We start from the raw sequence: 27,526 nt of genomic DNA, 5'->3' as shown, positions 1-27,526 counted from the left end.
GTGAGGGTTGTTTGAGCTTAGCCACAGCATCAGCTGACAGAAGCTGGCACTGGGAGCTAGTTCTGTCAAGTCAAACCACAGAATTCCCTGGAGAGTGCATAATCCGGGAGTGTGAGAGGCCTGGGAGGGAAATAGTGGGCTCCTCCCTCTTGGGTTACCACTTCCACAGGAGGGCATAAAAGCTAGGACAGTGGCTGGGGTGGAATGAGGTGTGGGACAGACTGAACTACTGCTACACATACTGGCAAACCAGGGTAGGGGGCGGTCCTGGTGGGGGTTATTGTGGGTCGCTCTCACCAGGATGCAGCTCCCACTGGTTTATGCGAGGGTCGAGTGTATGCTGGGCAGAACCAGTCTGGACTGCAACACCCATTGGTTCCAGTAGAAGGTGGGGCTGAAAACAGAACCAACTGAGCAATTGCAACTACCAGCTGACCGGATGATGGACTGTACTGGGCCCTGTGCTTGCTGGTGCATACAAGTATCTGGCCTGGGAACACCTCAGACGAAGTTTCTTTGGTGATCCCCCCAATCAAAATGCCAGACTCAGAACCCTAGCCATGAAGGGACAGAAGATGGAACAAGTTAATCAACCACCTCAGCTATAGGTTGGCAACAAAATACCGGGCAAATAGAGACACTATGATGGACAATGTCAATTAGCGGATTTTTCAACAACCTCATCGTGTTTGGAGAGGCAAAATTGGCAGCAATTTCAAAACTGGTGACCTATTGAAACCACTTCAGCGAGTATCTCGGAGCACGCCCCACATGCGGGACTTGGGGTGAGTGGGAAACCGGTTGGGGCTTCTCCCTCAAAATCTCCCTCTACCTCAGATATATGAAGGAAACAATATGGAAATAATTGTCTTTCCCACTTTTCTGTAGCCCTTGACCCTTTTTGCCCAAATTAACTATGTAAAAATTGTCAAAAAAAAAAAATGGAAAAAAAAAAGCTGGCTGTGTCCTTCTGTGCCAGTTCCCTTGACTTATGCAAATGATATTTACGTGAAGATGTTGGGCCCATTTAGGATCATCTTTCTTTGTTAGGGTTGTGCAAGTTCACTTTGTGGGTTCCTGGGGAAAATATGCGACCTGAAGAAATGGGGGGCAGTGCTTGTTTGGCAACTGATAAAGTTTATTTCCAGGGTCTCCTTTTTTATACATTTCATGAAAAAATGATTCAGACATAACTCAGAATTAGATCATCTCTAAGAACACAGAGACAATAAAGAAGCTAACACGGCGACTTAGAGTTATTGAAACAGGGAATAGATAGTACTGTCTGTTCTTGATTGACTAGACAGAGCACAGATGGCTGCCTAGCTTCAGGGAGATCACAAAAACACATCCAAGGACTCACTGGGGGCAAGAGGACACTGTGGGTGAGAGGCCTCTGCCTACTCTTTCCTGGAGCCTCTTCTCAACAGGATCCCACAGGCCTCTGCTGTCCCAGCTTTCCTATGGGCTGGGTTCTGACAGCTAGTGTGACAGAGGACTTCTTCATGCAACAGACATCTGTGGTATAGGGAAATGGATTATGGATGGCCTTTAGAGACATGGGCCTGCTCATGGTATTTACATGCAAAAAGCATCTGTGCATGCAGGAGGAGCTGGGCCAACAGAAGCCATTAGGTGCATGGATGGCCTCTTGTGACAAGGACTTATGAGTGCAGGTTGCACTCATGTGCCATTGGCCTCTGGTTACAGGCATGGCCTTGTGCAGCATTGGCCTTTGGTTGTGGGGATGGCCTTGTACAACAGTGCCTGTGAATAAGGACAGCCTTGTGTGACTTTGGCCTTTGGGTGCAGGACAGCCTCATGCAATGGGGACCTGTGTGTGCAGGGAAGGCCTCATGCAGCTAAAGCATTTAGTTGTAGGGATATCTTCGAATAACAGTGTCCTGTGGGTGTAGGATGCCTACGAGGGACAGGAGCATTTCTGTTCCATGTGACAGTACCTGTGGGTGAGAACAGAACACTGGAATGACATTGGGCTTTGGTTGCAAGATAGCCTCATGCAACAGGGACCTGTGGGTGCAGGACATCCTTGTGCAACATTGTCCTTTAGTTAAAGGGATGGCCTTCATGATTTCCCAAGATTTCCCAGCTCAGACAGCTGTCCTCCATCTATACAATAGGTAGTATTAAGTCATTCAATAAAGTAGCTTCATTTTTCCTCTATAATAATGCAGGCCCACCTAAGGTTTTAGGCTCCCCAAGTCCTGTGGTCCCAGGTGGGAGGCCACAGCTACTGGGCAGTTTCTGTTTCAGGCCACAAGCAGGCAGTCATGTAAAAGTGCTGAACAGAGTCCTTACCAGTTAAGCTACACATTATTAAGACATCCCTTTCAGAGAATGGCAGCAGTTCACAACTGTTGAGCTATCAAAACCACTTTAGCAAGACCCTCGGAGCACGCCCCACATCAGGGATCTGGGCTGGGTGGGAGGCTGGGTGGGACTTCTCCCTAAATCTCCCCCTTTACTCCAGATACAGAAAAAAAAAAAAAGAATGTGTGAAAATAATAGTTTTATGCACTTTCCTGTAGCCCTTGAACTTTTGGGCCCCAATTAACCATGTAAAGACTATCAAAAATAAAGAAATTAAAAAAAAAAAAAAGACATCCCTTTCAAGAATAGCTTGGGCATCTACGGTCCTGTTCTATACTTAATTCACAGTGTTTTAGCATCCCAAATCCCATTAATGCAAGTGCTGCACAAAGTTTTTGTATTTACTTAGGTCAACCTAATCTGGGAGCTTGCTTATTCCTTCTTTCAGCTCAGCCTGCCTCTTTTTCTTCATTATTTTCTCCTTCCCACCCCCCACTTCTCCTTTTCTTTGTTCTCATCCTCTCCTTTTGCTACAAAGAATGCAGATGTATTATAAGGATGTGTTTTTGTCACCAAACTCTAAGCACCAGAGAAGTGAATCTGGCTTTCACTCTCCCTTTAACTGCCATCTCTGGGCTGATTTCTGGTAACGTGGTCCAGCTGTGGAAGACACTGCTGTTTTTCCTTTCTTGCTTTCTTTTCCTTTCCTTGTTCATTTCTCTTCTCCCCCACCCCACCTTTTCTTTCTTTCCTTCATTTTTAATGTCTCACATCCTGAAAAAGAACCTTGATGATGCAAAAGTTATGAAACTTCCAACATCTCCATTAGCACCCCCACCCCTGTTCCCTCCTCACCCTTCACTGGAGCAGAGATGGTTGTCTTCCCCTTCCCCTGTCCTCTGACTGAGACAGCCTGTGCTGGAGGCAGCCATGTGGTGCCCTGCTTGACTCTTGGCCCCATTGCTGTTCCCTCTCCAATGACCTCTCCTGCACCAGAATGAAATGTCTCTGCCCAGCTTCACTTGAAGCGGAGCCTGTGGATGCCTGCAGCCAGATGGGCGCCAAACGTGAGTGGCCTGATGGAAGTTAGAGCGAGCAGGAATCTGAGCACCTGTATCGGTCAGAGGGCCTATTCTTTCTGTCCCCCTGGCCATACACAAAATGGGGGCAGTGCTGGGGATGCAGGCTGGTGTGTGGATGGCTCCACACCTAGCATGGATCCAGCACAGCAGAAAGGGTGGGCCAATGTCCTGTAGATATAGATCTGGGAGACTTCACAGGGTGTGGACCACGGTGGCTCTGGCTTCACATCCTACTTCTGCCTCAATTTGTAGCATTGAACACACTGGCAGGCACAGCAGTGCTTTCTTCACTTTGCCAATGGTGTTCCCAGTGGACCCTGTATGCACTGGCTTTCTGCTGAAGCACCAGTTCCACCTGGAGCATCTAGAAACAGGAAAATAAGGCCAGCACCTAAGGCCTCAACTACATGTTGTGTGGTAGCCTTCCAGAGCTCAGCCAGCTGAATGAAGAGAGCACCTGGGTGTGGATCAGTTGGAGCAGTCGTTTGCGGAAGCACAACATGGTGGAGACATGTTCCATCAAGGTCCTTCGCAAAACTACAATATTGATAATTAAACTTACAGTTCATGTGGCTGAAGTTCAAGTGGATAGCAGCTTTAAGACAGAAGGGCAGCAGAGGCCATCAAGGACTGCATGGAGTAATATTAAGTGCAGCTTTAATTGGTTTTAGTATTGAAATGGTTCCTGTTTCAGAGGGACCTGAATGAGTTTTGACAGGTGGAGTCAGCTCGTGCAGCCTCACTCTGATGGCTATTAGCTTTCTCCAGTTGCATCCATGAATTAATGTCCAGAGACCTAATGAGAACCTGGGGATGCTTCTCATAGAATTTTTTGAATTCTATGGAAGAAATCTCAATTAGAAAATTAGTATTAGGATAAAAGAAGGTGTCTTTATCACCAAGCTCATGAAAGCCATGACCACTGGGTGCAATCAGGATGCTGTGCTAAGGAGTCCCTGCTGCAGCAAACAATGTTGGTAGGAACTCCTACAGCTCATGCAGGTGAAGTGTTCAACTCAACTACATTGTGCTCTGTAGTTTTTTCTTGCAGGTACCTGCAGAGGGAAGGGTACAGTCTTGTGGGAAACCAACAAAAGCTTTATTTCCAGGGTTTCTGTTTTCATATGTTAGGCAAAGCAAGAGTTCAAACTTAGTTCAAACAGGTTAAACTTCTGCAAACAAAGTTCCCATCATCAGTTTACATTACGATAATTTAAACTTAGGTTATGTCACTAGGATTAACCGAAATAGTTCAAATTCAGAATTTTGTCAGAAGAATTTATTGGCTAGTCATTTACATTTCTCATGTGGGCAGAAAGTTCCAGGGAAGTTAACAAAGGTATTCTGATCTGGGGTATAGTTTTGTTCTTGGCTAATCTATTCACTTGAGTACCGATGCTTATTGGGAAAGCATGAAAGCACCTCCAAGGTGTCACTGGGGGAAAAGGTTACTCTGGACAAGGAGGCCCTCTGCCCCCTCTTTCCTGGAGTCTCTGTTCAACAGATTCCCATAGGCCTCTGTCCTCCCAGCTATCTTGTAATTCCACAGTTCTTGGTCATGTCATGTGACCACTTATGAGATCCCACCCCTACCTATTTAGAAATGATCGTGAGTCACTAAGGAAGTGATCATCTACCACAGGTGGGTCAAGGTCCAGAACTGAAAACAAGGTCACCCTCCTCACAGGTGCCTGACTCTGTCCAAGCCTGGCTTCTCTCTTCAACTCCTCTTCACCATTTATGTTGTCACTCTCTGGAAACAACATTGATTCAGACATGCTACCTTTTACCACATCTAGTGCTTATCAGTTCAGTAAACAAGCATCGACTTCTCTGATGGCCAAATTAACCACTGTCTAGCCGACATCCCATAGCAAACCTCAGTCCATGCCTTCCAGAATGATGATCATGTTAACCAAACATCAGACCAGGTTCACCATACGTCTGCTGACTCTTGCGGTGGCTGCAGTTCCTTGTAGATAAGCTGCTGTCAAAGGGACTGCCTCACTGAATGTCCATCATTCATCATCCCCGGCCATCTCCTCCACCCTGTGTGCATCTGTATTGTAAGTGGCATAACAGCATGAAATTATTCATGAAAGGCTCTCATGGCTATTTGGAAGCTGTGGGCAGCAGAGGCAGGGGGTTCCCTGTGGGCAACTGGGGACACACCAGTACATCTGGAGGAAGAAAACACACACACACACACACACACACACACACATACACATGATAGCCTGCCTATGAGCCAGAGCAGACAGCGGCTCTGGTATACCCTTTACCCTAGCCTGCCCAATGGCCTTGGTGCCCATGGGGATCCAGAGCAGTGCCAGCAGGTGAGCCTGTGGCTGGGCCCACAACCATCACTGTGCATGTCTGTCTGTGTGATGGTGGTGTTGGATCCCAAGAACAACCTGTACTCACCAGTGAAGCCTTACAAGGCATGGATGATACCTACTCTCATGTTTGGTTGAAACTTTGGAACCTTTTTTCTTTATAAATATTGAAATTTATAATTTGTGCAATAAATTAGACTTTAAAATTTAATTTCATATTTTCACGTTATATTTAAGGAAGTGGCTTTTCTCTTTTAAAAAAATCAAGATCAGATCCTTTGCCAAGTTGCATTTTCTAAGACAGGTTCGTTGTGTCAGCTGTAGTCAAATGGGCATTGTCAGAGGTTCTTGGAGGCTTCAGTTTCATGATTTTACTTTTGGTCAGACATGAAGCTAACTGCCTAGAGGCTTCTGGAGGCTTCAGCCTCAGAGCTTGGGACAGGGTGCTTAGCTCATCCTGTTCTGACTGCAGTTCTAGCATTTTGATTTTATTCTTTCAATCTTGACAGAAAATAAAGCATTGAAAGTGCCAGCAGTATAGTTTCTTTTTTAAAAAAGATTTATTTATTTTTATTGAAAAGTCAGATACAGCAATCTAGTCAACTGTAACCCCAAGAGGAACAGATGGTCATTACCCTGAAGTCCATCCGTTAAGCTGAACAACTATATCTCAGCTTCCCCAACAATATGTTATCCTAAGAGACATACAACAAATAATCTGGGCACACTTACAAATCTGCAGATATTCACCTTTTCCTGGCTTCTCTGTCCACATTCCATTATTGCCAGGTCTCACCTCTCCTGGAACTCTCAAAAGTACACGCATTAGACATACAAAGCATCTTAGCATTAACATCTTCACTGTCCTGCCCAAGCAGTGAACAGAGGGTGAGGACTACAGACATACAGGGCCCATGCTTAGGTGTTACCTGTCCTCAGAGTCTGTCCTTGGGAAGCCAGAGAGCAAGCAGGTACTGGAGAGTGCCAGTGATGAGACACACAACCAAGAGAGTGAGCCCCTCCCTATCATGAGCCTTTATAGGGACTCGTGAGGGGGTGGTTATACAGCCATGCAATACTGCTCCCTCTCAGGTTCCAGGTGGTGAGAGCTGAGCATCACAGCTGGGCAGAAGGGAACACCTAGGTGGTGATGGGGGCTTCCAAGTTTGTGACCCTGAACTAGCTGCCTACCTCACTACAGATCATTAGCATTAAGCGTTAAAAAGGTTTTAGGAAAATTAAGCTTTTAATGAAGGAAACTGTTAGCAGAATAGAAAATAGTAATTTCCTTATAATTAAGATAGGATACCATGCATCTATAATGACCAGTATTACCAATATATAACCCTAGACAAGATGTCTTCTCACTTTGTCTCTTATTGTGAATGCATGAGCAGGTGTTGGGATGGGATTTATCCCACCGCCTTGAACAGAAGAGTTCTACACGAGATAATGCAAAGGCAAAGGAACTATTGCTAGAGCGCTAAGGTTCAAGACTCATCCAACACAGTGGAGTCTTGACAAGGACCCTGACCATATACTACATATAATTCATACAGGGTTTTGGCTGCAATTCTAGGAATGGGCCATTGATTCTACAAACAGACATTGGCAAGACTGTAATTGGTCAGTTTGTATCACTCGTGACCACTCTGGTGGTCAGTCTTTCTTATCCATGCCCACCCCAGTGGTCAGACTATCACCATGACCACCTGATGACTTGGGACCTTTCAAGTCTCCTCTGATTCGTTGGCTCTGATTTAGGGTGTGTGGTGGCCCACGTTGGGGAATCGGCTGCCTCAATTCTAGGGACGGAAACTTAGGCTTAGCCTGTCTGAGGCCTGCCAGAGGCCTGTCATGGCTTTATCTTGGTTCTCCTTACAGCAAGCGAAGCAAGCTCTCATTATGGCAGCCAGAATTAGTGGTTAGCTTAGCCATTGATCAATCAGCATCACTTTAATATCACTTCTCCTATATTCTAATTACCATTATTTATCCAACTCTGTATTAATTGTTATCTCTTAACACTTACATGTGTGCTTAAATTACCTTATTCCTAGTTACTCATTTAATGCTATCCCTAATGTTTTCTTCTAATATGTGCATATTTTTGCCGCTAAGTTGATTTTCTTTATCGCCATTCATTTATTTAACTATTTCTTAATACTACTCCCCAATATTGTTCCTTATTAGTATCATTCTAGTACTATTTATCTATTGCTTAGCACACTATTTTCTTAATTCATGTATCAGCACACTTCAGTACTACTTAGCTCTTATTTTAGTTTCTCAGTCTCACACAGGAAATTAAACAGTCAGGAAGTTGCATGCATAGTGGTCAAGTTTTAAGAAGTATAAATTTATATTAATAATCCTTTTATGTATGGAGGTAATCCAACAGAAACCAAAACCAAAAACGATGAGATACTTATGCAAGTTACTATGTACTAATACGAAGCAGATATGGAACATTAAAATACAGATCAGGAAATTAACACTAGTAAGATAAATGAGATTGAAAAGATTAACGTATACACTGCATTTTCAAATGTTCTTCAGTCCTGCATTTTACAAAGCCAGCTGGGCAGCACAGAGGCTGGCGCCACAGTGAAGCTGAAGTGGTGTGGGGTCCGGAGGGCACAGCCCACCCTCAGCAGCCCGGAGAGCGCCTGCAGCCTCCTGGGGTCGCCATCTCAGCCCTTCCCTCCTCCAAGCCATCAGCAACCTGCAGCCTCCTGGGGCCGCCATCTCGGCCCCTCCCTCCGCCAGCCCGTCCGCGGGCGTCACACCGAAGATGGCGGTGGCACTGGGCAATGCCCGGATGAAGGTGCCGGACCCTGAGGCCAGCAGGGCTCCAATCTCGCCTGGGCTACCGAGTCCTGAGGGACTCACCCGGCAGCGGGCAGCAGCCTGCGGAGGGCAGAGATGGGACTCGCGGAAGGAGGAAGAGACGAGATGAGTGCAGCTGCAGGGGCGGCCAGAGGCGGGCGGGAAGTGAAGCAGCCTAGCACGGGCCGAGGGCGGAGCCGCCGCCTCTCCCAGGCCGGGCGATCCCGGAGGGCCAGTCAGAGGCCGCCTCCCCGCCCTGGCCGACTCTCCCTCCCTGTCCCCGCGCTTCTCCCAGGCTCTCCCTTCCACTCTCCCCCTCTCCCGCCTCTCCCGCCGCACCGGCCTAGCATCACCCGGTGCCGCCTCCCCCCAGGCCCGCCCGCCCCGCGGAGGTGCACCTCTGCTTGTCGGGTCGGCCCTTGCTGTGCATTTCCCGCAGCAAAGCGAGACAGGAAATCCACCGGCCTGTGGTCGCTGGCCTGTCCGCGCCAGCACTGTCTGTTCTCACAGCGACCCTGAGCGGCCCTGGGAGCACTGGGGCCTCATGTCTCCCAGGCAGCAGCACTGGGGCCTCGGGTCTCCCAGGCAGCAGCACTGGGGCCTCGGGTCTCCCAGGCAGCAGCACTGCGTCCTCGGGTCTCCCAGGCAGCAGCTCTGGGGCCTCGGGTCTCCCAGGCCGCCCCGGCGCCACAGCGTCTTCCTGGGGCTCTGGGCGCAGGGCTCTAGCCAGGACCTGCAGTGCCTAACGCAGGAGCTCTGCATTTGAACATCTTTATTTCAAATATCTAGCAGGCATTTCCCGCAAAAAAAAGTCAAACGACCTAACGGGAAAGGGCTGATACAAAGGAGAAAGAATCTGCTGCAGGCTCAGTGAAGGTTGGCACACTTTTCGGAGTTCGCGGACAGACAGGGCAGGAGAGCCGCCGGCAGGCGGACTTCTCTGAGCCGACAGCGCCCCCTGCCGCAGGGAGGCTCAAGCTTCAGCGCTGAGGCAAATCTCACTCCCCCTCCCGCTCTCACACCCGTGTGATTCTGATTGGCTGCGCCTCCTCTGACCGTCTGCGAACGGTCCAATCACGCGCGCCCGGGAAGCCCTGCAGAAGCACTCGGGGTGTTGTTTCCTGGTGCCGCCAAACTCGACTTCCTGGTTCTGTTGTGGGAGAATCCGGGACAGTGCAGCCGCTGCAGCCCCGAGACCTGCTCTGCTCCTGAGAGGCTCCGGGCAGAGAGAAGCCCGGGCCAGTGCATCCTCTGCTGCCCGTGACCGTCCTCTGCCCGTGAGAGGCCCCAGGCTCTGCAGCCCCTGCTGCCCGTGACTGCTCTGCCCGTGAGAGGTCCCGGGCAGAGAGAAGCCTGGGACAGTGCAGCCCTTGCTGCCCTTGATCGAACTCTCCTCGCGAGAGGCCCGGACATTGCAACCACTCCCGCCCCGAGACCTGCTCTACTCGTGAGAGGCTCCAGGCTCTGCAGCCCCTGCTGCCCGTGACCGTCCTCTGCCCGTGAGAGCCCCAGGCTCTGCAGCCCCTGCTGCCCGTGACCGTCCTCTGCCCGTGAGAGGCCCCAGGCTCTGCAGCCCCTGCTGCCCGTGACCGTCCTCTGCCCGTGAGAGCCCCAGGCTCTGCAGCCCCTGCTGCCCGTGACCGTCCTCTGCCCGTGAGAGGCCCCAGGCTCTGCAGCCCCTGCTGCCCGTGACCGTCCTCTGCCCGTGAGAGGCCCCAGGCTCTGCAGCCCCTGCTGCCCGTGACCGTCCTCTGCCCGTGAGAGGCTCCAGGCTCTGCAGCCCCTGCTGCCCGTGACCGTCCTCTGCCCGTGAGAGGCCCCAGGCTCTGCAGCCCCTGCTGCCCGTGACCGTCCTCCAGCTCAGGCGCCCTGGGAAGGACGCCCGACTCCTTAGCTGCTGGGAAGTGGTGAGTGTGTGAGAGCGTCTCCTCAGGCCCCAGGGTGGGAGGGGGGCCAGTAGCCAGACCTTGGTGGCCTCACTCTCCATTATTGGCCTTGAGCCTTCAGGACTCAAATTTTTCCAAATCGTGCAGAGAGGAGGGGAGAGTGTCCAGGGACAGTTCCAACTTCATGTTGGGCTGGATTTTCACTCCCCCAGTGGCCAAAATGACCAGTGCTGGACCAAGCTGAATCCAGGAACCTGTAGCTTCCTCCAGGTGTTCCATGTGGGTTATAGGGGCTCAGGCACTTGGATGATCTGCCACTGACTTTCCCAGCTGATTAACAGAGAGCTGGGTTGGGAATGAAGCAGCTGATTCCATATGTGATAGTGGTGTTATAATTGATAGCTTTACATATTATACCACAATGCTGGCCTTGGCTTTTTTTATACTGATGACAATATTTTTCTTTTTATTTCTATGTGCTGATTCACAGCAAGTGTTTTACATATGGGACAATATTCTCACGTTACAAATCATGATAAATTCTGATGCTGTATAAAGCATTGATAAGATAGAAGGATTGGAGTTTCACAGTTCCTTCATGCACATTTATTTATTTTGTGATTCTTTAGGAGTTGGTCTGACTTAATTTTTTTCATCTAGTATTAACTGAATTCTCTGTGTGATAACTTTGCCAAATAGTTGCCACTAACTTATACTGTGAGCAGGAACTTGTACTGATTACTGCAAGTTGGTGTGCACTCACTTGTGTTTTATAAGATTTTCCTCTACATAATATGCTGCTCTATTTAGAATCACTGGGGAGAAGCCTGTGGTCCTCAAAATTATGTGTGAAAAGTTGCACCAAACATCCATGCCAATTCTTCCCTTCAAATTGTTATTTTTTTCTCATAGTTTTTACAAATATATATTATTCAGGTATTTTATTTATAAAAGTCTTGGAGACAGAGTGATCTGTCATTTTCTGGTTAACTCCTTAAATTCTTGCAAAGTTGTGCCAAGGCCTGGTCAAAAATAGGAGCCAGGAACTCCGTCTGTGTCGATGAGAGCAGTCGCAAAGACTCACCTGTGAAATTCGCTGATTGCTTCCGGGGAGTGCGGTAGCAGCAAGATGGAGTTTGTTGTGGAGTCATGAGACAAGCAAAGCAATTCCAGTGCAGAATGAGGATCTTCGGAGTGTTTTCTCAACCACACCACCAGATTCCCACACCTCATTTTATTTGAGCATCTTATTAGATTTCATTTTCTGTCATTAAGATGTAAAGGATGAGTGCCTCCTAAATTTTTATTTGTATAGTTTATGTAGAGTCTGCAATGTTCATTGCCTATAATCTAAACCCAATTTTAAATAACACTGTACTATTCCTTGGGAAGTTCAGGTATGTTATGGTCCCAATTTTTTCACCTATCCTGTATATAATTTCTGTCATTGAAATTGAAACAATGTTATTGCAAATTGAAACAATGTTGTTCATTGTTGGTGATATCACTTTGAATAAAGATGTATATATTAAATGATATGTAAATAGAGAATGTGAATGTACCCTCATTTGATGTCAAACACTCTTTTTGAATGACCTGACATCTAAATCATGTTGAACTTTTTGCCTGATTAATTTCTGTATTATTTGTTTAAAAGAATGTGAGAGAAAATTAGAATTCCAATTCACTGGTTTGCTTCCTAAGTGTCCACAACTGCCAAGTATGTCGCAGGGCTTCGGCTGGGAGCTGAGAACCCAGTGCGGGTTCTTCCTATGGGTAGCAGAAACCCAGTGCCTGAGGCCATCACTGCTTCCCTAGGTCTGCTTTAGTAGGAAGCTGGAATCAAGATCAGAACTAGGAATGCGACCCTGGTATTCTAATGTAAGCTAGAAGTTTCTTAACTGCTGGGCTAAACACTCATCGTGTGTGTGTGTGTGTGTGTGTGTTTATTAACTGAGATACATTAATTAAATTTTGTATACCTTACCTGTAATTTGACATCAGTATAAAAATGAATAAAACAGGGTAAGACAGGTATGGGTATGGTGGAGTGAATCCATCTCACTTCAATGCATTTAATTCAAGTCCTGGCTACTCCTTCCTTCCTTCCTTCCTTCCTTCCTTCCTTCCTTCCTTCCTTCCTTCCTTCCTTCCTTTTAAATATTTATTTCTTTTTTATTATAAAGGCAGAGATACATAGAGGGGGAGACACAAAGAGGAAGATCTTCTGTCCAGGACCTGCTCCACCCTTTCAGTCCAGCTTCCTACTAATGCATCTGAGAAGCAGCTGGTGGTGGCATAAGGGGTTGCAAATCTCCCACCCATATATGAGACACAAGAGGAATTGTGGGACTTGGAGTCAGTCTGACACAGACACAGCTGTGAAAACCATTCAGAAATAAACCAGTGAACGAAACATCTGTTTTTCTGTCATTCTTCCTTTCAAGTGAATAGATACATTATAACTAAAGAATGTAACTATCTCTCCACCTAAGTTCAAGGTTAGTTTTTCAACAGTGACACTTACAAAATGCCAGGTAACACCTTTGTAAATCATGTATGGGGTGAGCAAGAGGTTCAATGAGAAAAGCAACCCTGATTTTTGATTAGAAGAGTTTGTAACAGATGTGAGGTAGCATGTTACATTGCCAGCATGCCATGTAGTGGAATGGACTGGCTATAGTCTTATGTTCATTTTCTGATCTGGTTCCCTGCTAATGTACTTGAAAGACAGCAGAAAATGTCCCGATTCCTTGGACACCTGCACCCCTGTGGAGGAGCTGAATGGAGTTCCAGGCTCCTGGTTTGGGCCTGCATGTTGCTGCCTATTGTGGCCACATGGGGAGTGAATAAATCGAGGGAAGCTCTCTCAATCTGGCTTTGATTCTTACTCTAATGCTTACATTTAAGCAAATAAATAAATTGTTTTTGAAAAATTAAAAAGGGGCTGGAGTGATAGTCTAGTGGCTAAAATCATTGCCTTGAATGGGATATGGAACTAAATATAAAGAAAAAGAAAAAAAGTAATAAAGACTTAGAAGAGCACTAACCGTATTTTATACTCTGTAGATGGGAACTGTCAAATTTCGTTTAGATAGTGTGTGAAGGGGTGATTTCTGATTTTTTGAAAATTCTAGTAAATTTTGATCAGCATGTTAATGAATGCTACCATAAGGTACAGTGCAGTATTTGAATATATATGCAGCATGAGCCGAGTAAGCCGGGTAGCCATGCTTTCCATTCATCTTTACTGTTACGGTGTACCAGGCCTTTCATTCCATTTTCTGAAGTTTGTCAGATTGTGAACTGTAACCGCCACACACTGTGATGGATCACTGGATCTTGTTCCTTCTGTCACATGTTCTTTTGCTACCAGTTCCATCTCCTTCCTATCCCCAGTCCTCATTCTTCACCTGTAATAATCACATCATAATTTTGCACCCATTATTTTTCATGTTTGTATGTTCGCTAACATGCTAGATTCATTTCTGCATTTGCCTTATTTCATTTTGTAATATTCAGTTTCATTTTTTTAAAAGATTTACTTATTTTTATTGAAAAGTCGAATTTACAGAGAGAAGGAGAGGAAGATCTTTCATCTGCTACTTCAGTCTCCAAGTGGCTACAAGTGCCAGGCTGCGCTGATCCAAAGCCAGCAGCGAGGAACTTCTGATTCTCCCAGGTGGGTGCAGCATCCCAAGGCTGTGGGCTATCCTCAACTGCTTTCTGAGCACACAGGCAAGTAGCTCGATGAGAAGTGGGACAGCTGGGACACGAGCCGATACCTAAGTGGGATCCTGGTGCATGCAAGGTTAGGACTTCAGACCCTAGGCTACCACGCTGAGCCCTATTACATCCAGTTGCATCTATTTTTCAGCAAATAGTAATATTTTATTCTTTTTAATGGCTGAATGCCGTCTTAGCAGCCATTAGGTTTCACTACTAATACATTCAGGAGAAACAATACCTAAAAAACAAAAAGGATTGAGTATCTGCATTTCTGCTTCTGTGCCTTTGATTTCCTTCCCTTGCCTACCTCGTTTGGGAAAATATTAAAATGCATAACAGTAAAATGTTGGCATTCTTATTTTGTTGCATATTTTAGAGCTTTTGAATTTTTGGCATTCAGTTGCATGATGGCTATAGGTTTGTCATCTGTAGATACTTTACTGAGGTATACTTATACCTCAGTTGTGGTATATTGGGGTATATCTATAAATATTTGTAGATTTGCACAACTTACATATATGTATTACAAAATACTGAATTTTATTGAAAGTTTTCTAAAAGATTATTTCAATGATGCTTATCTTCCATCCTGCTTATGTGAAATATTTGGCTTGTTGATTTTCATTTATTGGCCCATTTTCTACATCCTGAAGTTAGATGCACCTTAATTATTATATGTGAGTTTATTGGTGTGTTGTTGGATTCTTTTTATGTATATTATGTTGATAATTTTACCTCTATTTTTATCAGGCATACTTTACAATTTTTTTTTAGCTATTCTAAGATATGAAAAGTTATTTCAGAAGAAGCATTAAGAAGTAATTTCATTGTGTCTTTCAATTTAAAATTGAATTTTAAATCTCCCAACAGCTGATTGAGTCTAGTTTTGGAATCTAAGTATTGTTGGGTGCAGTATAAATTTGGAACTTTTTTCCTTTCATAGTTTATATATATTTACCCCAATTAACTAAGTAAAGATTGTCAAAATATATATTTTATACATATTTTATTTTATATATTTTGACAATCTTTACTTAGTTAATTGGGGTAAAAAAGTTTAAGGGCTATAGGGAAGTGGATAACACTATTGTTTTCACATTGTTTCCTTCCTGTATTTGAGGTAAAGAGGGACATTGAGGGAGAAGCCCCACCCAGTTTCCCACCCACCCCAAGACCCGGATGTGGGGTATGCTCTGAGATACTTGCTCAAGTGGTTTCGATAGTTCACCATTCATGAATTGCTACCAATCTCACCACTCTAAGCACGATGAGGTCGTTGAAGGATCCACTGATTGACACAGCCCCTCATAGAGTCTCCATTTGCCCAGTATTTTGCTGCCGACAAATAATTGAGGTTGTTGTTTGACTTGTTCTGTCTTTTCTTGGTTAGGGTTCTGAGTCCAGCAGTTCAATTTGGGAGCTCCCCAAAGAAATTTTGAGGTATTGCCAATCCAGATTCTTGCGTGTTCTAGCAAGCACAGTAGCCGGCACAGTCCATCGCCCTAATCAGTTGGTGGTTGCATTTGCTGGGTTGGTTCTGTCTCCATCCCTGTCTTCTACTGGAACCAATGGGTGTTACAGCCCAGCCTGGTTCTGCCCTGCACATACTCGGCCCTCACATAAACCAGTGGGAGCTGCAGCCTAGTTGAAGCAACCCACAATAACCCCAACCAGGCCCACCTCTACCCTGGTTTGCCAGTGTGTATGGCAGACTAGTCCAGTCTGTCCCACATTTTCTGCTCTCATACATGTCAACAAGTATTGTAACCTAATTCCATCTAATCATCTCATCTATCCAGCCTTCACAGATGTTGTTGGGTGTCTATCTAGCCACCCCAGCCCCCGTCCTAGTTCTTGTGCCCTCCCGTGGGTGGTGATAATCCAAGAGGGAGGAGCCCACTATTTCCCTCCCAGGTCACTCCCACTCCCCGATTATGCCCTCTCCAGGTGATTCTGTGGTTCAACTCAACATAACTAGCCCCCAGTGCCAGTTTCTGCCAGCTGATGTTGTGGCTAAGCCCCAACAACCCTCACCCACTCTAATTATAGATTGTACCAGTAGGAATAATCAGCCCATTCTGGTTTTCCCCTGATCTGGTCCACATGAGGTGCACAGGTGCTGTGGCCCTGCCTGGTCTGGTCTGCCCCCTTCCCAGCTCATGCTCCCCAGTGGGAGTAGTTGTTCAGCTAGAGAACCACCTCTTATTCCCCTGCCAGCTCTGCCCCATCCCTTCCTGATTCTAATGTGTGCTGGTTGGGTGCTGCGGTCACATCCAGCTCAGGCAATACCACCTTGGCATTCCATGTTGTGTACTGCTTTTGTTGCGACCGAACTTGTCTTGACCCACACCTCTGTTCTGGCATTTGGATTTACCAGTGGATGATGTGAACCGATTCAGCCTGGTCTGCCCCCGACCCATGCCAAATGCATGCCAGTGGGACACTTTCCATAACCTCTTGGCTGTTTCCTTCCATGCTTCTTGCACTAACCTGCAGGGTCTGTGTCTTGCCAGAGGAGTTGTCCGGGCTCCTCCATCAGAACCCCTCTAAGTACCAGCTTTCGTGCATTCCAGTGGGTCCATGTGCCAGTTTGCCTCCTGTCCTAGCAGGAACAGTGGCCTTTCCTAACTGGCCTTCAACCCATTCTGGTTCTTGCTGTAGGATGTTTCAGCTAGTTCTAGAATCTTTGGTGTGAATTTGATAGAATTTGGTAGTGAAGACATCTGCTGTTGACCTTTTGCTTGCAGGTTTTATTCCTGATTCAGTGTTGTTACTTACTCTTTATTGTATCAGGCTTTTTTTTTTTTTAAGATTTACTTATTTTTATTGAAAAGTAAGATTTATAGAGAGGAGGAGAGACAGACAGATCATCTGTCCACTGATCCCCAATGGCCAGAGCTGAGCCCATCTGAAGCCAGGAGCCAGGAGCTTCTTTTGGGTCTCCACATGGATGCAGGGTCTCGAGTCTTTGGGCTTTCTTCAGCTGCTTTCTCAGGCCACAAGCAGGGAGCTGGATGGGAAGTGAAGCAGCTGGGATTTGAATTGGTGCCCATATGGGATTTCAGTGCATTCAAGGTGAGGACTTTAGCCTAGGCTACTTCACTAGGCTACTTCACTGCTGCCTTATCAGATTTTTAATGTCTTTGTGATTCTGTTTGGTAGGCTCCAAAATTCAACCATTTCTAACAACTTGTTTGTTTGTAATTTCTGTTAGCAGTCCCTAGCTTGCATTTCTCTCAAAAAATCTTTTAAAAAAAATTGTTCATTTTTATTAGAAAGGCATATATACAGAGAGAAGGAGATGCAGAAATATATTCCATCCACTGGTTCACTCCCCAAGTAGCCACAGTGGCTGGAGTTGAGCCGATCCAAAGCCAGGAGCCAGGATCATCTTCTAGGTCTTCCATGCAGATTCAGGGTTCCAAGGCTTTGGGTCATCCTATACTGCTTTCTCAGGGCACAAGCAGGGAGCTTGGAAGAGAAGTGGAGCAGCTGGGATAGAACTGGCATCTATATGGGATCCTGGTGTGTGCAAGGAGAGAACTTCAGATACTAGGCTACCGCACCAGGCCCAATGATTAAAATTTAAGAGCAATACGGTGATAGGCTTGGTTCCCCCTGAGGTCTCTTCTCTTTGGCTAACTCACAGCCTCAGTCTTTCTACCTCATGTGGTGTTTACTCTATCCATGTGCAACCTTTTCTAAAGGAACCTGAGTCAGTTTTAAACTGGGCTTCACAGTTTTCTATTATTTTCTGGTGGCAGCCTTCTTAAAACTGCTGTCTCAAAGTAGGGTCACATTGGTGGTCTACCCTTCATGATATAAAATTTAGGGGAACACATTTATGTCCATAGTAGTTAGACAGGAACCAGTAAACTGCTCTAAAGAAAGCCATCTCTGAAGTGGGTTAGTGTTATGATTATTCTTGACTTCATTGTGGAAAAACAGGTGCAGAGTAGAGTGCGGGGTAATGGTTAACTAAGTTTATACAGTGTCAGGCTCACCCACAGAGGTTCAGAACACCAGCCACTTATGAGCCTTACTGTGGGGAGTACAGGGTTAGGCAACATCCCAAGGGATTATAAAACATCCAACTCTGACGTCCAGTCTTCCAAAATCCACCTTGCATGTGAATGGGGGCAAAGGAGTCTTCTGCTGTATGGCTCTCTGGAATGTCTGCCAGGCATCCACACCAGCACATACTTAAATCAATGGCACTGGAAAGTAGCACTTGAGACTAAATGAAACATGGAATGATGCATTTCCAAAAAGAGAAACCTAATACCATTGTAACACAGTATTAGCTAATGCTGCTTATTTTCCTACATTATCTACTAAACTGACCCAATGATAAATCAATGAAGGTTTTCTGCTGTTTGACAAGTAGCTATTATACTAAGGCCTTCAAACTTATAGGTGCGTTTATCAACACATGCAATGATATTGCCAGTTTAGTGAACTAGGGGTGATATTTACAAGACTAAAAAGAATTGTGCCCAGTGTGGTGGCCTAGCAGCTAAAGTCCTCACCTTCAACATGCTGGGATCCCATAAGGATTCCAATACTAATCCTGGTGGCTCTGCTTTCCATCCAGCTCCCTGCTTGAGGCCTGGGAAAGCAGTCAAGGATGGCCCAAGGCCTTGGACCCTGCACCTGTGTGGGAGACCTGGAGGAACCTCCTGGATCCTGGCTTCAGATCAGTGCAATTCCAGCCATTGTGGCCAATTGGGGAATGAATCATTGGATGGGAGATCTTCCTCTTTTTCTCTCCTCCTCACCGTATATCTGACTTTGCAATAAAAATAAATAAATCTTTTTTAAAAAGATTAATAAGTATTTATATTCTAGTTATTAGATTAAAAAATTATATTCTTAATATAAAGCTTGGCCTGACTCAAGCAAAAGAAAACGTCACAAGGGACCCATCCTGCTCATCTCTCCCAGAGGAGCCCTGCCCACCTTATCCGCATGCCTCAAAGGGCTCTTCTTAGTTTAGATGGCCCCCAGCATGCAACCTTGTATGATAACCAGCTTCTGCCACAGCAGCTTGGATGATCCAGACCATCTCTGTGGCTCCCACACACAGATCATGTGGGTCATTAATTGGAGACATATCATTGAATTTAATTTTCTTTTATCTAATATGTTCTACTTGTGTGGCATTTAGAGACATGTAAATTTGGGGAATAGGCAAGCACACATGAGAGAGTGGAAAGGACAGCCAGACCCTTTATCACCAGGTCACTCCCACCATGAACCCAGTGTCTCCAGTTCGAGGCTTGGTCAGGTCCAATCCAGAGCAAGAAATCCCCATTGGGGCTCTCATGTAGGTATCAGGGGTTCAGTCTCTGATATCAATCACTGCCATTTCAGGGGTCTCATCAGGAAGTTGATCAGAAGCAGAGTGGCTGATGTAGAAACTGGTGCTCTGTTAACAGGATGACAGCATTACAAGTGGTGGCTCAACCTGCTTTGTCTCTATGACAACCCTGATTAAAAATATTTTAAAGAAAAATTCTCACAAAGCTTCTCAAAATGGTGTAAAAGAGAGAGCAAATAGAGACGTATTTGAAGAAAATTCAATAAAGGCAGCAAGACTCAATGTTATTTGAACTTAGAACTGATTTCTGTGTCCCCCATCATGACCAGGTCAAAGGAAACCTGTAGTCTCGGTAATTGCAAGTGAGACCACAGGACTCCCCCTCCTGCTGACTGCCAGCAAAAGGTGACATCACTGCCTTTTCTGAGGACATCACTGTCCTCAGTTCTCTGTGGCCAGAACCATGCTCTGGCTGAGTGGAGTGGAGGTTGGGCCCGGGGCCTGCAGGGGTGGTGAGGCTGTATATGAACGTGAGGACACGTGGATCCCACCTTGTCCATTTGCAGTTCCACTGTGGGTGACTGTATGGAAGCAGCACATTTGCAGTGATTTTGCATGAAGTATTAAAGGTATTAGGAAGAAGTCCACAGAGGACTGGGCGGCTTCTTTTTCTCCTTTTTTGAAATAAACATTATTTTAAAATTTATTTTGTATTTGAAAGCATTATGGAAAAAGAAACAAAGATGGAGAGGGATCTGCCATCTGCTGGTTCACTCACAAATGCCCTCATTAGCTGAAGGAGGGCTGGCCCTAGTTAGGAGCATGGAGCTTCTCCTGGCCCTCCCACATGGGTAGAGGGACCCGAGGACTTAGACCATAAATGTGATTTCCTGTATAAGCTATGTTGCGTATTTATATGTTGATGTGAGCGTAAATGTAACATAAGGGATAGTCACACACAAATTACATAAATTACAATCATTGTTTCAGAGCTAAGAGCTTTTGGAGAAAGGTGCATGTCTTTTTAAGAATGGGATTACAAAACGAATTAATTTGTTAAAGGCACATGAGAATGTTTTTAGTAGTAATGAATCAAAAAGACTAACCTTGGGCCTGGCATTGTGGTACAGTGTGTTAGATCACTGCTGGTCATACTGCATAGAATATTGCAGTGCCAGATTGATTCCTGGCTGCTCCTTATTCAGATTCCTGCTAATGTGCTTGGGAAGGCAGTGGAATTTGGCCCAGAGATTTGATCCATGTGGATGAATGAAGATAGAATTAATTGCTACTGCTTCCTGGTCCATTGATCTTGTCTCTGCTTCTGTACCAGTACCAGAGGCAGGCTGTATTGATTCTACCGCCTTGTAGTATGTCTTGATCTGGAATTGTGATTCCAGCTTCATTTTGTTATTTCAGATAGCTTTGACTATTTGTGGTCTTCTCTGTTTCCAGATGGATTTTTGTATGATCTTTTCTAGCTCTGAGAAGAATGTTTTCAGAATTTTGATTCATATCACCCTCAATTTGTATATTACTTTCAGTATTATGGATTTTTAAAAAGTTTATTTATTTAATATATATTTTTATCTTTATAATCTTTACACAGCTGACTAGGAAACAAAGGGTCAAGGCCCACAGGAAAGTTGGTAAGACCATTGTTTCCATATTATTATTATTTTTTCTGTATCTGAGGTAAGGGGGGAATTAAAGGGAAAAGCCCCACCCAGCCTCCCACCCATTACAGGTCCCTGATGTGAGGTATGCTCTGAGGGTTCTACTCAGGTGGTTTTGATAGTTCCCCAGTTCTGAATTGCTGCCAATCTTACCCTTCCAAGCACAGTGAAGTATCTCCAGAATGTACTGGCTTACATAGTTCACCTTAGAGTCTCCGTTTGTACAGATTTTCACTGCCAACACCCATCTGGGAAAGTAGATCGATTAGTTCCTTCCTCTGTTGTGGTACTAGGTATCCTCTGCAGGTTCCGATGGACTGCCATATCCTCCCTGTGTACCTGGATATGCTGTCCACGGCTCCGTCTGAGCCTCTGAGGAGACTTAGCTTTGACACATGCACTCCATGTTCAGACCATGTAACCTGCACTTCTCTTCATGTTGGGATTCTGAGATCAGCAATTCAATTGGGGGGATTCCCAAAGAAACTTCATGCTAGGTAATCCCAGATCAGATTCTTATGTGTGCATGCCAATACATGGTTTGGCACAGTCTTTCGCCCTAATCAGCTTACGTATATGCTGGTGGTTGCAATTGCTGGGTCAGTTCTGTTTCCAGCCGTTTTTCACTTGAACCAATGGGTGTTGCAGTCTAGTCTGATTCTGCCCAGCACATACTCCGCCCTCACATAAACCAATGGGAGCTGCAGCCTATTTGGAGCGACCCACAATAACACCCACCAGGCCTTCCCATTGCTCTGTATCCAAGGCTTGCCCATATGTATCACCGACTTTTCCAGTCTGTCCCACATCCCATTCAGCTCTCCTACGTATCAATGGGCATTGAAAGCTAGTTCAACCCAACCTGGCCAACCTTCCAGCCCACACACAGGCTGACAGGTGCCGTTCTGACTATCCACCACTGCCCCAGTCCTGGCTTTCAAGCTCTCCAGTGAGAGTGATAACCTCAGAGGGAGGTGCCCACTATTTCCCTACTGGGCCACTCCTACTTCTGGATCATGCACCTTCCAGGTGGTACTGCAGTTGAGTTTAATAGAGTTTGCCCCAGCCTCTGCCAGCTGATGCTGTGGCAAAGGCCAGCCAACCCTCACCCACTCTGATTTATGCTTGCCCCAATAAGAACAGTCAGCCCAGCCTGGCTTTTCCCTGATCTAGCACACTTGTGGTCCACGTATGTTGTAGCCCAGTCTGTTCTGGTCTGTGCCACTCCAACTCACACTCTCCAGTGGGATTGGCTGTCCAGGAGGGGAGCCCTCCACATTGCCCCTACCAGCTTTGCCTCCTCCCTCCCTGGTTCTCATGTGTGCTGGATGGGTGCTGCAGTCCAGTCTGCCTAACCCCCCCTCACCTTGGCATTTGCCAGTGGGTGTTGTAGCTTGGCCTGCCTGACCCACCCCCAATTTCAGCTGATGCCGGTGAGGGTTACAGCCTTGCCCTGCCCAGCCGGCCACCAATCCCAGCTGTAATGTGTACTGGTATGTGTCGCGACTGAACCTGGCCCGACCCACAGTCTTTTCTGGTGCCCAGATTCATCAGCGGGTGATGTGAACTGGTTCAACCTGGTCTGCCCCTGACCTCTGGCAAATGTATGTCAGTGGGTAATATTACCTGGCCTGGGTTGCTCCGTATTGTGGTTCTTGTACTTACCTGCAGGGACTGTGTCCTGACAGAGAAGTTTCCCAAGTTTCTCCATCAGAACCTCCCCCAGTGCCAGATCTTGCACATAGTGGTGGTTCCATGGGCCAACCCTACTTAGTTCACCTCCTGTCCTGGCAGGAACGGTGGACATTTTCTGAATGGCCTTCAACCCATTCTGGTTCTTACTGTTGGATGTTTCAGCCCAGCCAAGGTTCATCCATGACAAGACACAGCTCATGGATGGCTCAATAGGGACAGAGACCTGGTTTAGTCCCTTCTACCCCACTCTGGTCCTCACGAGCACCAAATGGTACTGAAGACTAGCCTGGCTCAGTGTGCCCCAGTCCCAGTCCACACTTGTGCTATTGGACACTGCAGCCATATCCAGATCAGAACACAGCTTCCACTCAGGTCCCCACACTCACCAGTGGGAGCCACATCCCAGCCAGTGTGTCCACTTAGCTCCCCAACCAGGCTTGTTCCCAGTCATAGATCATGTGCACGTCAGTGGTTGCTCTGACCCAGCTTGGCATAGCCCCTCACCTGTCTTGTCCTTTTCCTTAGATATTGTGACCTAGCATTCCTGATTTATGCAGACCAGTAGGTGTAAGAGCCTAGCTTGACATGACCTGTTCTTCATCCTGATTTCTGTTCTTGCTTGTGAGCTAAGGTTTGCTTGGTTCTGCCTAGTCTGTCCCCTTCTGTATCCAACCCACACATTAGCCATCTGTCGGAGTTACCTTTACCCAGCTTTCTTGACCCCCCAGGCCTAGGCTATGTGATCATCAACGAGAGTTGTGACCCACTAGGAGAGTTTCCCAAGTTCCCCCACTTGACTCACTCCCACCAAATCTTATACATGGCAGTGTGTGTTAGGCCAGTGCCCAGCATAGGCTGCCCTTCCATCTTGGTCTTGCATGAGCTGGTTAACTTTGTAGCCTGGCCCACCCCACATCCTAGTTTAGGATGCACATTTGGGTGCTGCTGCATTGGCCTGCTCAGACTGTTGTCAGATCCTTTACCTGTGAGTGATTGCAAGTTCCATGGTCACACCTAGCTCAGTCCATCACCACCCCAAGTCTTGAGCTAACCAGTGGGACTTGTATTTCCACAGGGTTTGGCTCATACATTTCACACAGAATCTACCCCTGGACCTGGTTCTCTTGTGTGTGGTGGTTAGTTTCATGGCCCTGCCAAATGTGACTCTTCCCCTGATCCAACTTCTGTCGGGTATTAGGATCTAGTCCTGCTAGACAGGCCTCCAGCCTTAGCTTTCACATAGACTGGCATGTGGTGGTCAGCATTGTTTGGTGATAACAAGTTCCATGCATGCAGGACTCACAAGTAGGCTGGTGTATCAGTGTGACCCATACAGATTGTCTGATCTCTTCTCTAAACCACCAGGTCTCAGTGCCCTTGCTGACCTTAAAGGAAAAATTACTCTGTCATTAGGAGTCCATCGGGAGTGATTCCTCACCCAGACGTACAGTGGCCTTATTCATGGACATACCTTGGCAGCAATTCCACACCCTCAAGGCCCCAGAGCTCACCGCTGGGCAGCCAGCAGGTGGGGCCTGGTGTGAAATGACACACTGGCTTCCCAGGCCCGGCTCACCACATGGTTGAGGTGACTGTAGTCAGGGCCCCAAGCATGGAGTTCAACCCAGCCTGGGTGCTCCCAACAGCCAAAGTTCCCTCTACCCGGATCCCAAGGTCATACTCCTCAAAATTTTTTTCTTTCTTTCTTTCTTTTTTTTTTTTTTAATTGGAAAGTCTGATATACAAAGAGGAGTAGAGACAGAAAGGGAGATCTGTCTGATGATTCAATCCCCAAGTAGCCGCAATGGCCAGAACTGAGCTTATCTGAAACCAGGAGCCTGGAGCCTCTCCTGTGTCTCCCACTCAAGTGCAAGTCCCAAAGGCTTTGGGCCATCCTCTACTGCTTTCCCTGGCCACAAGCAGGGAGCTGGATGGGAAGTGGGCCATAAGGATTAGAAACAGTGCCCATATGGCATCCTGGCATGTACAAGACAGGGACTTTAGCCACTAGTCTACTGTACCCAGCTCGCTACTATGGATATCTTAATGATCTTGACCTTGCAGAACAAGGAAAAGATAACTTTCTCCATCTTTTAATGTCTTCCTCTATTTCTTCTTTAAATGTTTTGTAATTTTCATTGTAGAGATCTTCCACATCTTTAGTTCGGTTAATCAATTCCAAGGTATTTAAGGTTCCTCTCCACTATTTTAAAGGGGACTGTACTTACAAGTTCACTCTCAGCCATGGGTTTTGTATATACTAGGGTAATTCATTTATGTTCATTAATATTGTATCCTGTTACCATGCCAAACTCTCATGAGCTTCAATACTCCTTATAGTCTTATATTTCTGCTATGCACAGACTCCTATCATCTGTGTATGCTGATAATTTGACTTTTTCATTTCCTGTTTGAATCCCTTTAATTTGTTTTTCTTGCCTAACAGCTCTGGTAACGATTTCTAATACTATATGGAATAGAAGTAATGAAAATGGCCAGCCTGGTCTAGATCCATATCTTAGCAGAAAAGCTTTCAGCCTTTCTCCATGTAGTGTGATGCTGACATTGGGCGTTCATTTATTGTTTTGATTGTGTTATAGAATGTTCTTTCCAGGTAATGTCTTGCTTAAGTTTTTAGCATGAAATTGTGCTGGATTTTATTAGATGCCTTCTCTGCATTGACTGAGATGGCAATATGGTCTTCACTCTTCAATTTTTTGATGTGGTGAGTTGTAAATCAGAATGCAGAGTTTTCAACCTTTCAAGGAAAAAAAAATGAGTTTGTTATGGAGCAAGGTGGCAACTATCTTGTAGGATAGTGCACTAAGGGGAAGGCAAAACAGTTTTTACAGTCAAAGAGAATAGACAGTCATGTTACGTGAACAACACCAGAGTGGTCACTGGTAGCTATCTGTTAATCCTATTGCAATAACATCTCAAGCAAAGTGAAAGTTACTGAAGTCAGCAGGCCCTCAAACAAACAATTACATTTTAAAAGCTAGTCCTGGTGTGGTAACCTAGTGGCTAACGTCCTTGGCCTGTATATACTGGGACCCTTATGTGCTCCAGTTATAATCCTGGTGGCTCCACTTCCCATCCAGCTCCCTGCTTGTGGTCTGGGAAAGCAGTTGAGCATGGCCCAAAATCTTGGGACCTTGTCATCCTTGTGGGAGATTTGGAGAAAGCTCCTGTCTCCTGGCTTTGGGTCAGTTCAGCTCTGGACATTGTGGCTACTTAGTGAGTGAATCAGTGGATGGGAGGTCTTTTCTCTGTCTCTCCTCTCTGTAAATCTGACTTTCCAATAAAAACAAACAAATCTTTTAAAACAAACAAAACAGCAAAATCTATTAAATAAGACAGGTTCTTCCAAGAGCCTCACCTGAACTGGCACCTTTGCAGAGTTCATGTTTGGTCCTGTTATCTCTTCTAGCTGATCGTTTGAAGCATACATATGTTGAACCACCCTGTGATTGTGTGCAGTTAACTTGAATGTGGAGAAACTTCTTTTGACTACATAAAGATAGCAAAAACATACAAAAAAAGTACAAATGATAAAAGTAATCCTCTTCCTCAATACTTATGGTTATTAAGAGACTAGGAGTTGAAACATCCTTATCTATATGTTTCAATAACTGATTGCCAGATATGAGACTTAATTAGGTTTGAAAAGCTGTCATAATACCAGATTGAAGCTTCTTTATTTGAGATGACATATAATCATGATCAGCCAAATGTCTGTTAATCTGTTCCCAGTTAAATTGTGTACACTGTATGGCACAGGAGTCATTCATACAGTGGAATAATTCCAGTCACATCTTAGGGATAGTTGCTGGTTGATGAATTTTATTTGGTCTCCCAGCCTAACAGTTGATTTCAAACTGGCCATCTCAGCATATAATTGACTGTCAATTTGTCTCTCTAACAGTTGATTTCAAACTGGCCGTCTCAGCATATAATTGACTGTCAATTTGTCTCTGGGTGAACCCATAAATCTTCTGAATCTTTTTGCCATTTTTGCACAAAACATAGAGTCTGAACTCCCTGATGCAAGGCTACTCCAGCCACAGCTGCGGCAACAGTAATTGCAATGATCCACATTGTGGCTGCAATTAACATTACTATAAACTGAGTAGCCTGCTTTTTAAGCTCTTGATTCAAGTTATGAAGAATGAACACAGATGCTGACTCTTCCCATTCTTTTTCTAGTCTAACAAGTATCCTCAACCCCACATGATCCCTGAGAAAGTATACAATTTCCCAGGGGGAAATTTGCAGTGTTATTTGTAGATAAATGAGTATACAAAAAACGATTCATGCATGACAGAATTCACAGATTGATTCCAATGTACAGACCCCACCATCAACACAAAAGGCAGTCTAACACAAGCTTGAGTTAAAATTTTTATAAATGACACTGACAGGTTTCCAGTTTGGCTGGAGACAGTCTCTATCCTTGACTCCATGGGTTCCAGAGCATTGATTTAATTTTCAGATGTGGTCATGATGGGAGTAGCCAGGAATAGATGAGAAAGGAACGACCATGCCACCTCCATGCCAAAGAATAGAATCAGATGATCTAACATGAATCTCACTGGTTTCATTAATCTGATTGAATCACAATAAACTTCCATTGAACTGGCTA

General features: G+C 45.6%; 1 long non-coding RNA gene across 4 annotated transcripts in view; it reads left to right on the top strand.

Moving 5' to 3' along the window:
* Positions 1-9,652: 9,652 nt before the first annotated feature.
* Positions 9,653-27,526, top strand: part of LOC121161267 — a 48,428-nt gene continuing 30,554 nt past the window's right edge. The window contains exons 1-3 of one of the 4 annotated variants that reach the window (XR_005884672.1): positions 9,661-9,912; positions 10,033-10,485; positions 14,027-14,064. This is a non-coding gene — a long non-coding RNA (uncharacterized LOC121161267). Of the gene's footprint in view, positions 9,913-10,032; positions 12,326-14,026; positions 14,065-27,526 lie in introns of those variants that run through there. The other 3 variants (XR_005884671.1, XR_005884669.1, XR_005884670.1) reach the window with 3 other exon arrangements.

This window comes from Ochotona curzoniae, unplaced genomic scaffold (genome assembly GCF_017591425.1).
Source record: "Ochotona curzoniae isolate NIBS_2020 unplaced genomic scaffold, NIBS_Ocur_1.0 contig_4791, whole genome shotgun sequence".
NCBI classification, from domain to species: Eukaryota; Metazoa; Chordata; class Mammalia; order Lagomorpha; family Ochotonidae; genus Ochotona; species Ochotona curzoniae.
This window is presented reverse-complemented; position numbering and strand designations above follow the sequence as displayed.